The sequence below is a fragment of the Meleagris gallopavo genome, chromosome 1 (assembly GCF_000146605.3).
Source record: "Meleagris gallopavo isolate NT-WF06-2002-E0010 breed Aviagen turkey brand Nicholas breeding stock chromosome 1, Turkey_5.1, whole genome shotgun sequence".
NCBI classification, from domain to species: Eukaryota; Metazoa; Chordata; class Aves; order Galliformes; family Phasianidae; genus Meleagris; species Meleagris gallopavo.
Window position 1 is genome coordinate 179,714,655 of NC_015011.2, and position 12,782 is coordinate 179,727,436.

Genomic DNA, 12,782 nt, shown 5'->3' on the forward strand with positions numbered 1-12,782 from the left:
GACGAGGGGAAACGGACATAAGCTGCAGCATAGGAAGTTTTGCACGAATGTGCGTAAGAACTTCTTCACGGTGAGGGTGACGGAGCACTGGAACAGGCTGCCCAGGGAGGTTGTGGAGTCTCCTTCTCTGGAGATATTCAAGTCTCGCCTGGACGCCTACCTGTGCGACCTGGTGTAGGGAACCTGCTTTGGCAGGGGGGTTGGTCTCGATGATCTCTAGAGGTCCCTTCCAACCGCTACAATTCTGTGAAAATAGTGCATTTAGTTCTTTGGTGTCACAGTCTCACTGACAAGCTCAAACATAGTGCATCTCACCAAAGCCAAGATTCCCATAAGCACTGTCAAACATCAGCCTCTCAGTTACTGAAGTTTCTAAACCTTTTATTTAGTATTATACAGCAAAGAGAACCATACTGGTTCTGCTATCCACATTGAAATAACACTTTCCTGGATTTTCTTAATACTTACACTAAACACCCTCAATATCCAGATTTCTGAGCAGTCATCAGAATACAAAATGCAACAGCATAGGACTCTCCAGAGGCATGCAATGAAAACAATATAAATAAAATATTTAAATGTAAAAGGTAGATCAATACTGTAATTATCATTCATTTTCATTTATTATTCATAGAATAAGATAACCATACTGGGCTGAATTCAGCCCCTCACAACTCCATTGATTTCAGGGATAAATTTGGTGCAATAAATTTCTATTATTTATATGTAAGTAATCAGCTTTGTTACTTTCTTCTCTTTTATTTCATGGATCCAAGATTTAATCTTGTCTCTCTTCTTCTACATTCTCCTTACTGTTTTGATTTACTCTCCAGATGCTGTACTCATTCATTTTTTCTTGTTTAGGTCTCCTTCATCACTGTACCTGTTTTTTCTGGTCTCATTACCTTTCATTTCTTCCCTTTCCATTCCTTCTGTTTCCTAAAATTCCTTACAGTTTACTGTGTACAGTCTTTCAATGCAGATATGGCTACTCCAAATTTGCAAGGATTCATCAAGGTTTCTTAAAGATGCACAGATCATTTCTTTCAAGCACTGTAGTTTTAACAGAATATATCAAATATACCAATCATATGTAAAAGAGGTTTAAGTTAGATATTAGGAAGAAGTTTTTCACAGAGAGGGTGGGAACAGGTTGCCCAAGGAGGTTTGGATGCCCCATCCCTGGAGGCATTCAAGGCCAGGCTTGATGTGACTCTGGGCAGCCTGCTCTGGTGGTTGGTGACACTCCACATAGCAGGGGGGGTGAAACTAGGTGGTCATTGTGGTCCTTTTCAACACAGGCCATTCTATGATTCTATAAAAAGATATGTATTCATGATCAATCATTTCACCATTCCAGCATATTCCTGAATTTAGAAAAAAATCAAAACCAAATGGCATCTCTAAGTCTATTCACAGCTGCTAAGATCAGACTAAGAGGGGAGAAGGAACATTAAAAACAGCATTGATGTTCTTGAAGAGTGGTCACGGAAATAATGGAGCTCTCAGTGAGGTCAGATGTCAGTGATGGGCTATAGATGCAAATGTCTGGTTGGAATATTTAGACTGAGCATCAGGAAAAATTTTTCCAGATGAGTAGAGCAGCACTGGAACTGTTTGTCCACACTAGATGTGGAATACTTATCCTTGACAGTTTTCAATATTTGGCTAGAGAAAGCCATGGGTGATGTCATATAATATGTATAATATGACCAGTCATCCTGTTTCAAGGTATACCTATGTATGTAGTGTGCTATATATGTAGTGTTGAAGTTACCAGGAAGACATTGTTCAATGTCTTAGGAAAAAAAAAGAAAAAAAGCTATCAAAATGTAGATGCAACCTCAGTTTAACGGGATGATGACTGTGGAAAAGAGGAAGGATCAGTGATTCCTTTGTATAATGATTCGTTAGCAAACTTAATGAGTTAAATGACTTATCAAAAGATCAAATGAGAATGGAAATTTTTCTGCACCTTAAATGTAGGATTCCGCTTCACAAGAAGAAGAAATAATAAGTTGAAAGTCTTCAAGTAAAAATAGGATTAAAAGTCTAGTCCAGCAGTTCTCCAAGCCATTTGGGTTAATGCATGAAGCAACTCTTTGAGCAACCTTAGCAACCTTCAGACCACTCCAGCAGGCAAGCCTGTCAGCCTGAGTTACAGCCTGCTCAAACCCTGCTGAAGTAGTAGTGCTCTTTACTGGCCTTCTCCCATCAGTGCTGCACTCGTTGCAGGGCTGCTCAGCTTACTCCACATTTAGGCAAAGTACAGTTCCAATGGACAGAACTTTTCGAAGCCTGGAGAAGTGAGGTACTGTCTGTCTACACCAGGTAAAATGGATATGACTTCCACTAGCAGTCTCTAATTAAAATATCACCAGGATATAGAGCCATAAAAAGAGGAATAATTAAAACATAAACCTAACAACACAAACTGAAACGAGACAAGAGACAGAATGAGCGCACAAGGGGAAAGATAAAGGTCTTCTAATCAAAACAGATTGACACTAAATGAAAGAATTAAAAAAGTCAAATAAAGAGCTTTAAATGAAAAGCAAGGGAAAAAGCAACAACTGTGCACTGCCTCCAAATCAGTCAGAAAGAAAAATACAATGAATAAGTAGACAAATAAAATCTTTAAGCAAAGCAAAAAACAAATTGTTAGCAGAAGCCTATCAAAATAGGTTCTTAACACAGTTTTACCTTATGGAGGAGTAGGAGAGATGTTTATCTGAACTTTTATCAGCTTAATACTTATACCTTAATGGTGCAGAAGGATATACTATTCATTGCTTAAAATTGACAGCAAATGTAGGGACTTCATGTGATACTGGAGATTAAGAGCATGTTTTTCTTCGCATTTGTGCATTGAGGCTCTTGAAGCATCCTGGATAATTACTTCACATATCTGTTCCTTTGTGACTAAAGAAGTTGCGGGTTGTTGGTCATATCCATTTATAGACCTTACCACCTGCACCAGGCTGCAAAGCTCAGTAACGATTAAGGAATTGAAACAGCTCACCACAGTAAATAGAGCAGGTACATGTCTCAAAGACTTAACTGCGAAACACAGCACATACAACACGCCACTTCAGAGCCATAACTAGGCTCATATGAAGCCAGAGTCTGCATTGATAGGAAAACTGACTCAGTATATAACAAAATGTTCTAACTCTGATGTTAATCCAATCATATTAACATGGTAACTCACCCACACCAGTAAGCACAGCCAAGATCTTTGGTGCACCAGTGAATGTGAACTTGTATGCAGACATAAGAAGGCAAGGCTGGGTATAATAATATGGTCTTTCAGTATGAAAAGTCTTGAATCTCATCATCATAAGCATAAAGAGGGATGAACCTCAGAAATGCAGTGTTAATAAGCTGGTCAGCATTTAATGAAACAGAAGTCAAATGACTATGAAAGATGCTAGTGTCATGAAGAATTACTGACCCTGAGAAGCACTGTATTCAGTCAGAGACAACTTTCTCCAGAAGGCCTGTCTGTGCATATGAGACATGTCAAAATCTGCCTTGGAGGGAATTCAGAAAAAAAGCAGGTTATTAGCATCTTGCTGCTGCTACGGGCAGTTTTGCCATTATGCAAAATTTGAACAAGATCTGCTTTCAGATTCTGACAGTTGTATTCACACTGAAGAGCATCTTTTCCTGCAAACCTTCTCCCAACCCTAAGAAGTTAGTCAAAAGAGTAGTGCCAGCAGTGTCACTGGAAGCTGTGCAATAGGCAGTATTTTGCTGATATGAATCATGTCTCCAGAACCCAGAATTTCTAGATGATTTCAACTTATATAGCTGATTAGTTAGAGAACAGAATGAATCAGAACCTGTACTTTATAACTGCCTGAACATATTTGTATATATATATATATTAATAAAGTAGCAGACCTAATTTAAGCCAATACAAGCATGATTAACACTAACTAGATTAGTTACCCACATCTCATTCATCATTGCATTATGTGAATCACCAGATAAAAAAAAGTTAAGCTGCAGATGAGCTGAGTCACTCAAGGATGGCTAGAGAAGTAATACATAACTGAAGAAGGTGCAGTTGCATGAGCATAACTGCAAACAGATACTGCTTGCTTTTCCATATTGAGTACTACTTAGATTTAACATCATACTAACTTTAGCTGTGTAATACTCCATTCAGATCTTTTATATATCCAGCATGTAAACACATTTTAAATGCTCCGTGAGGAACTTTTTGTCCGAAGTTCGCCTTATTAAAAATAAAATAATAGATCATATTTATTATTCCTCCTGTTTGTTCTAGTAATGGAGGAGTGCTTTGTTTACTTCTGAAACAAGGACAGTATCTGTGCTACATCTTGTGCCTGAATAGGTTAGGTAAGAACAGAGTCATTGCCATGAGCTCTTCAGAAAGATTGAGAGTCATAATCCAGACCCAAATGCTGAGAAAACCTACTTGGTCTTGTTCTTGTGGGAGATTTATTCTTCATTTGAATGAAAGGATCATAGGAAACAAAATAGAAAGTAAAAGAATGTCAAAGAGGATTCTAAAACATGTGTCACGATCCTATGTTTTTGAAGAAAATTACAATTGTAAATCACTGAAGAAAGTTCTAACAGGTAAATATTACTTAGCGTCTAATATTTAAATTATGTTTATGTTTGGTACAGTGAAAGCTTCTCATCATTACAGAAATATATATATATTTATAAAAAGTTTAACCAAAAATATGAGAAAGTATTAATCAAAAGTGATGGATAAATTTCCTGCTGAAGTCAAATGCAGTCCTGTCAGCTTTAATGGGATCGGACTGAAATACAGACTGATTGCATTATTACAGAAATTATACATTCATTAGAAAGCACAAATACTGTTCCTTGTTTAGATTTAAGCTTTCATTTTAATTGGGCCTTAATATGTTTTCCTTAGAAAACAAATAGATACAACAAATTATGTGAGGGAACTTGTTGTAATAGATGCAAAGAGCTAGAAGCCTGCTGTGAGCCATCAAACACATTTGGAGGTCAAAAACATATTGTTTAATTCTTAGTTCTGTGAGATAAATTACCCTGGTAATGTTATCTGGATACCTAATTGCATGCAGTTGCTTGACGACACAGGTAGTATGTCAAAAACACTGCTTAAGCAACCAGCAGCAGTTGGTTCTCTCATTCTTTTCGTGTGTGGAAACTGTTTCACCCTGTCATAACTGTAGGTAAAGTAAAGCCACAAGCAATACTTTAAGCTTCAACTTCTTTAATACCATTTTATCAGTTTATCCTTTTGACATGTTGACTGTTTTTATGTGCCTATGTGTCCTCTTGCCCTTTCCATTTCTGAGATTCCAGTAATGGACTGCCTACCTTTGTTGACATCAACAGGTTCTTCCATGTCAATTTTATGCATTAATTGAACAGTATTTGTGTTTGTACTAAGAGGTAGATGATGGCCTCTAGTGGTTCTCTGTATGTGTGCAGATGCAATCCACAATGTATCTCTCATTTTATGAGTATGCATGTAAGAAGATATAAAATATTGATGTCCAGCTGTTTTCTTTTATGAACAAAAACATTTTGGCAACGGTAAGCAGAGTTGAACGATATGTCCAGCAGAGAGAAGGTGATCTCTTCCATTAAATATAGGCTGGAGTGTTTCTAAGCACTACTCAGAACAGCCAGTGCAATGCAATTGCAAATCGCCTAAAATGTCCCTAGCCCTTTAGACTGAGCATCACAGATGAGATTATTCATTCCAGATGGAGGTATCCTTTCTGTATTTGGCAGCCAAAATCACAGCAACCTTGAATACAGATCTGATTCCCAACTCCACTTCCAGTTGAAGAGCTCCGTCATGGTTGACTGTTAGCCAACAAATGTTTCAGTCTCATCATTCCCAGTCACATCCAGGTCTGTACACAAGTCTATGTCTACAAATACATGGGAGACTCTGGGCTCTTTTATGCAGATAAGATATTAGAAACACTACGTCAGTGCTTCTACTGCACTTCTCCAAGCTGAATGTATACACCTCTCAGCAGCAATTGTAACACTAACAAATTTGTGTCCTTCAGGACCTTTGTCTGGACAGAGTGAGTGACACCCTGATCTGAGAGGCCAGACAACAAAAATTTTAGGGTTGTCAGAATTTCCCTCTGCCCACTGCTTGTAGGAGCTCAGCCTATCTGTCTCTTGGGCTCCCTGTGCCCTGTGGAGGAACAGGAATGCCAACATCACAGCATTTTCCTGTTTGCTCAAAGTCTGCTTTTCTCAGAAAGGTGTTTTCTTTCAGGCCATAAATATTTTGGTTTTGAAATTAGCAATGCCATGCAGATTGTTTTCCTCTGGAAAAAGTAAAAAAAAAAGAAAAAAGAAAAAAGAAAAAAAAAGTGTATGTTACGATGAATACAGCATTGGAATAAAAAAAGATTTGTGTCAGGTTAATCCTCTGAAAGGATAAAATAATGTTACACTAGCTTACCCATGTGGTCCTTCAAAGGCCTTTTGATGTAGTAATGTTGGTATTTTTGAGGTTATAGCTCTTATGTTTTAGGGATTTTACTTGCTTTAGTTCAAAAGAAATCTGCATTCCCAATAATTTGGCATCCTCTATTGTTAAAAATTATCCACATGAGAAATAAAGAACCATGGCAACAAGAAAGAAACACATTAAGGATGTAAATCCCAAAGTATTTTAAGTTTCTTATTCTTTCTTAGAATTAAAAAAAAAAAAGACTTTTTTTTACTTCTTTTTATCACTTTTCAACTTTTTTGTGAGACTTGATAGATTGAAATGCATAAGGAAAACAAAGAGCTAAAATATTCTACAGATACATCAGTAGATGACAATCACAAGATACTATATTGATATATTTCTTATATGTTCAGGTATAGTCTTCAAATTCTTCTTGTTTATACAGATGACCATGCTATGTGCCTAAATGAGTATCTAAGTGTTCAAGAATGAGATTCCAAAGTATTTAAGGACTGCAAGAGCAGAACATGAATTCATAACAACAAAGGAAAAATCTAAAAAGCAATTTAGGAAAATTGAACTATATTTTTTTTTATTCTTTTTTTGATTTTTATCATTGAAATACTGCCAAGCTAATTAATTATGTAAGAAATACATTATTTGACTTTCGGCTTTCCAAGAATTTAAAGAGTGTAATATAGCTGAGGTAAGTTAGATCTGATGAGATGACAGGTGAAAGGCTGAAAACTCTCAGAAATTATCCCTTCATTATACATTATCAAACATTCTAAGGTAATTTAAATACTACTATCAAAAAATGTCAAGAAAATGCACTATCATTCCCAGCTGGGGTCTCCTGAGTTCACTTTCAGAGCCACTTGTTTTCAAACAAAGTTTTCTGGTTGCAACTTTATACACGCGTGCACTGCTGCTCATCCACCACAGGATCTTTGTTCCTATGTCTCCTTGTTTATTTGCATTTTTGAAGGCAGAATTCCATTTGGAAACGATTCAGTGCAAAAAAATAAAAACAAAAGCTGTGAAATGAATATTTTTTAGTAAGGATTACTGCATGTAGATTTAAGTAAAATAAAGTAAAAATTAGCTGTCCATAGCAGATGGCAAAAAATATTTCATTCCACATACTGATCAGTGATGATGTTGAAACACATTCACATTTACCTCCAGACTTATCTCATTCCCTGCAGTATAGAGAATTATTTATTTTGCTGACAACCAACACTCAAACATCTGACATTAGATCACTTCCAATTAAATGTGTTAGAACTGGAGACAAAAACTCTGGGGAACAGACATTTGAATTAATGCCAAGTTAAGTATAGACTGTCCCTGTACTGGAAAATATAGGTGATTAGAAATATATATATGTAAATATTCTAGGTTTCTCCAGATTAAAACTGCTCTATGCCTTTATTTAAATCTCACCTTTTCCTTTCACATTCCTTTGCTGTGACACATGCTTTTACTATTTCTTTTCCAAGCTCCATATATATGGGCAGAAGTCTGAAGGCACCAGTTTCAGCTTTAAAAAACAGCATACTGGAAAAATCATTTCAGAACTGCATGAGCATGAAGGATAGCTAATAAGGTTATAAGTGCCTACAAAAGCGGTATGTGGGGAAGAATCACTGATACAATGCTACAAACTATATCTATATTCCTAATATGCTGAAAGCCTTCTTAAATCATAGCACCTCAAAGGCTATTTGATGAGATCCCGTGCCTTGTTGTCCTTTCTTGGACACTATTTGCCTAACTGAGAAGTTTTATAGGGCTGGACAAGACACAAAGCTGATGATGTGCAGCTTATCAAATTGGCCTCATTCAGAGCTGCTGAGAGCCTTTTGAAGCAGTCAGCTCCAGAGCCAGTTAGCACTGCTGAAAATAAACCATTTTCACTCTTAGTCTCTAGCACGAAATAAAGCATGACCCCAAATAGCTGTCATCTGCATTTGGCTGAAAAGTTGAGGAAAGTTAAAAAGAAATTGGAAATCAGATTAGCACTTTCTCTTCTATTCTCGTGTATTTTTTATATAATTTCTTCACTTTGTTTATGAAAGGAATCGCTGCCTGAGATTAGTTCTCTCGCCATGAGCAATCCATGCTGCCAGGCATGGAGTAAATGCAAAGATTCAAAAATATAAAGCTCTAAATACAAATTTGTTCTCCCAGTGAAATCTGTTTTACTGAAGGGAGAAAGGAGAGATCTGCCTTATTACCGGGAAGCTGATATATTGCTGTTCCACCTACAGCTATTCTTAGGGTACCAAATGAGGTTGTTTTCCTTTCATGCTGTCTTTCTGTTACTGTTCACAAACACAGTATTGAAAATCCTGTACCCAGTAGAGTCAGGACCAAAACTGTTATTGATTTCTGAGAACAAAAGATTCATAATAACTTTATGTGCTGTTGTTTTTTTCACTCTATGTAATAATAGATATATTTGTGTTGAGAACAGATAATTAAGTTGCCACACTGCTGTAAGACAGTGGTACTGTTCAAATAGTTTTCTGACTGCATATTTAAAAAAAAAATCATTCACTGATACTATTTTTTTTTAATTGCTCTTCTGTAGGTAAATTTGGCTTTTGTCTTTTAAAATGAAAAATAAATCATTTTTTTCCCTTGTAGTAAGACAGTCCAATGATATTCTAGGAAAAGTGTACACTTGTTAAGCCAATATTAACAAAATTATAATGGAAATCATCACCAATTTAGCTCCCCTGTGACAAATTACAGGAAAAATTAAGTTGTCATCTTGCAGATGACATCAAAGGCTGTGGGATACAGTGCCAAAGAGAGAAAGAGCGAAAAGGGGAAGAAAGAAAGGAAGTTAGGAAACAAGGAAGATAAAAACAAGGAAGAATTCATCTGGAATAATACATACATATTTCCTCGATGTTTGAACATTGTAGAGTCTTACAGAGCTCCTGGGAGCTTTCATTCCAGCCAGAAAATTCTGGTCCCTGCTTGGACTCCTATTTGCCTGAGTTCTTGCCAACAAGCTGCAAACTGGTGAGTAGAACAGTGTTCCTAGGCATGTGCTGCTGGGCCATTGTCTTGGCAGAGGTGAAATGATTTCTGTCTTGATTTCAGTCCCTGTATTACCACTGTCATCTGAAGAGACTGTTTTGATACTGTGTTGTTTGAGTACATTGAACTTCTTCTGTTGAGATGGTTTGAAGTGTGGATAAGAGTCTGTGGTTAAGGAGAATTGTAATTGAAGTAAAGCCATAGCTGTTAGGACCCCTTATTCTGTAGGAAATTTGCATGAGAATCAATTCTAGATAAAGTTAACTAAATAACATACATATCAAATAATATATATATAATATAATACACACATATATATACCTAAGTATATATAAGTAAAAACACACACCAAATATCTAAGGTCTCTAACAATCAGTATGGTCAAACAATGGCATGGAGTGACAGATCTCACAGAAGAAAGAGCACACAGGAGGATTCAGTTGCCCATATATGAGTCTAGTGCTCTTGGGAATGCTTTAGGGTATTTGAATCAACCACCGAAGCTAGGAGGACACTAACAGCCTGATCCTGGCAGGACCAATCAACCCTAGCATATCACTAGATATCTCTGTGGGATCAGGTAAATTGATATATAATCACAAAGGAATGTATTAGAACGTAAACAGAAGGAACTGAGATACATGTAATGTCTTAATCTTCACTAAGTTTCACTTTTTTGCATATTTTTTCACCAGATAATCCTTACTTTGCAAATGGTGATAGTAAAATGCATTCTCCTTAATAAAGAATAGGCTTCAATTTCTCATTTTCCAAAGATACTTCACTATATACTGTGAAATCAATCTTCCTTTAGCTTGCTAATATTAGTCAGAAAATTTTGTTTCCTTGTTTCTATCTATAGAGAGGATCAGCTTAAAGAGGAAACCATTAAAAGGAAGTGAAGGATTTTTCTTCAAATTTCTTGAATTATTCTCCTTGCCAGAGGAGAGCAAAGCTACTGTTTCCCTTTCTCTCCTATTGGACAGCTTTACTGGTCAAGTCGTACTTCGTTTGTAGACCTCATGTAATTTCTAAGGTTCATTATACAGAGCAAATTATGGCTGAGGTACAGAATTGTACAAGAATTGGTTCTATGCGGACACAATGGAAGCTGAAGCTATATACTTTGAATAAAACAGGAACTGGAAGAAACTGGTGTGTGCCAGTCTCTGCATTTTGAGATCAATTTGAAAATAAGATATTTCAATTTGGAGTAAATTGATTTACAGGAATAAATCATTTTTTATTTCCCTTTTGGTAAATTTAATTTTTAAAAGAGAGTGCCTTGGCTAAAGCCAGAAAATCATGCCAATAGAAATTATTTTTGAGAATGTGTTTTAGGCTTGACTGCTAATTTGACTCTTGATTATATAACTTATTGTATTTAGTGGCAAACTTTTATAGCTGACCATCCTTTTTCTAGTTAACCTGTAAGGTGACCATTTTCTCATAAGTTTATGTGCTTTATAGAATTCCTTGGTTCAATGATGAAGGAAAAGGCAAAACTAAATATGAAATAAAGCTGAGCAGTGGTTTTTTTTCATGAATTTTCCTTCTGGGTGCAGTTCAATCTAAGCAGTATTGTCTAAATTAAAAGAAAAGTCCAAAAGCTGTACTTTAATCGTACATCGAAATTGTACACTGAAATTAGTATCATAGAATGGACTTATTTAGGTTGGGAAAGGCCCTTAGGATCATCAAGCCCAACCATCACCTAGTGCTTCAAGTCCACCACTAAACCTAAGATATACATCCACCCATTGCTTACATACCTGCAGGGATGATGACTCCACTACTTCCTTAAGGGCCGGTTCCAACCCCAATCCACCCTCTCCATTCAGAAATTCTTCCTAATATCCAAACTAAACCTCCCCTGGCACAACTTTAGCCATTTCCTTGCATAGTATCACTTGTCACCTGAGAAAAGAGACCAACATTCTCCTCTCTGCAGCCTGAAATCCTGAATCAGCCACTTGTACAGAGCACAACCTTGCTGTAAATGAAGTGACAGGAATGGACATTCCTGGGAAGGATACGACCCATCCAAGGAGATTCATATATCTTTTCATTTGCAACACAGGAAGCCTAGAAAACTAATTGTGAATCCTTGCTGAAGTTCACAGACTTAAATTCTGGATGGCAGGTGTTAGGTAAAGGAATTGTTAACAACAATTGCAGACTTGCAATTTTAAAGTTCCTTAGGGATGATGAAGATGGAGAAGTCAGAGATTTTCTGTGGTTGAATTTCTTTCATAAAGTGCAGAAAGATTTTGTGTTAACTTCCAATTCAGTCCCGACATCATACTCTTCTCAGTCAGGCCCCCTGTTTTGAATATTCTGACCTAATTTGTTTTATTAAAGTAAAAATTGCAACAGTGAAATTGTGGCAAACCCTTGGGTCATAAGTGTAATTTCTTTTAAGAAATATAGCATTACAAAGTTTAAAAAATACATACAGTCACATTTTCATTCAGAAATACATCTTCTCTAAAATGCCTGACTACCTCCTGGGAACTGAACCAAAATCATCAATAATTATTTATATTTTGTTTTGCCATTTTATCTCCTTTTTCTCTTTTTTTTTTTTTTTTCCTTTTGCACCAATAGATAAGCATGAGAGAACAACTAAGACCACAAAAATCTGGATATAATTTGACTATGTATGCAGCTTCAGAATTTTGAATTAAGAACCACTTAAAACTCATAGAATTTATTCTGGCTAGTTCTTCCACGCTTACCTCCTTGCCAAGAGGAGGTAAAACATCATAAGTAAAAACTGTAATAATTAAAATTTATTAAAATTATATTGTAAAAGTGAGGGAAAGAATACTGCCCATTTACAAGCAAATACAATATTAATGAAACAGTGATACTTCCTGTCTATAAAGTATCCCAGGATTCACAAAGTTATTCTGTGCTTTCATCCAAGAGAAGTTGGACAGATGTAAAGTAAGGGAATTCATGAGACTGAATGCTCACAACTGATACTAGTTGAAATCTCTACAATTTTAAAACAAAAAAGAACAACAATACCAAAATAAGAAAGAGCAGATTATGTGATCTTAATATATATGAAAAATAAGTAGTGCTGTTTCACAATCTATTCTATGGTTTGATATTTCAGTAGATACATCAGTCAGAAAACTGATTCAATCAGAATAAAGAGTATGTCAGTTTGACTCAAAAAACTGTAGAAATAAGCAATAAGAGAAAGGGGATTTATACATATATGTATGTATACATATTTTGATCTTTTTTTTTT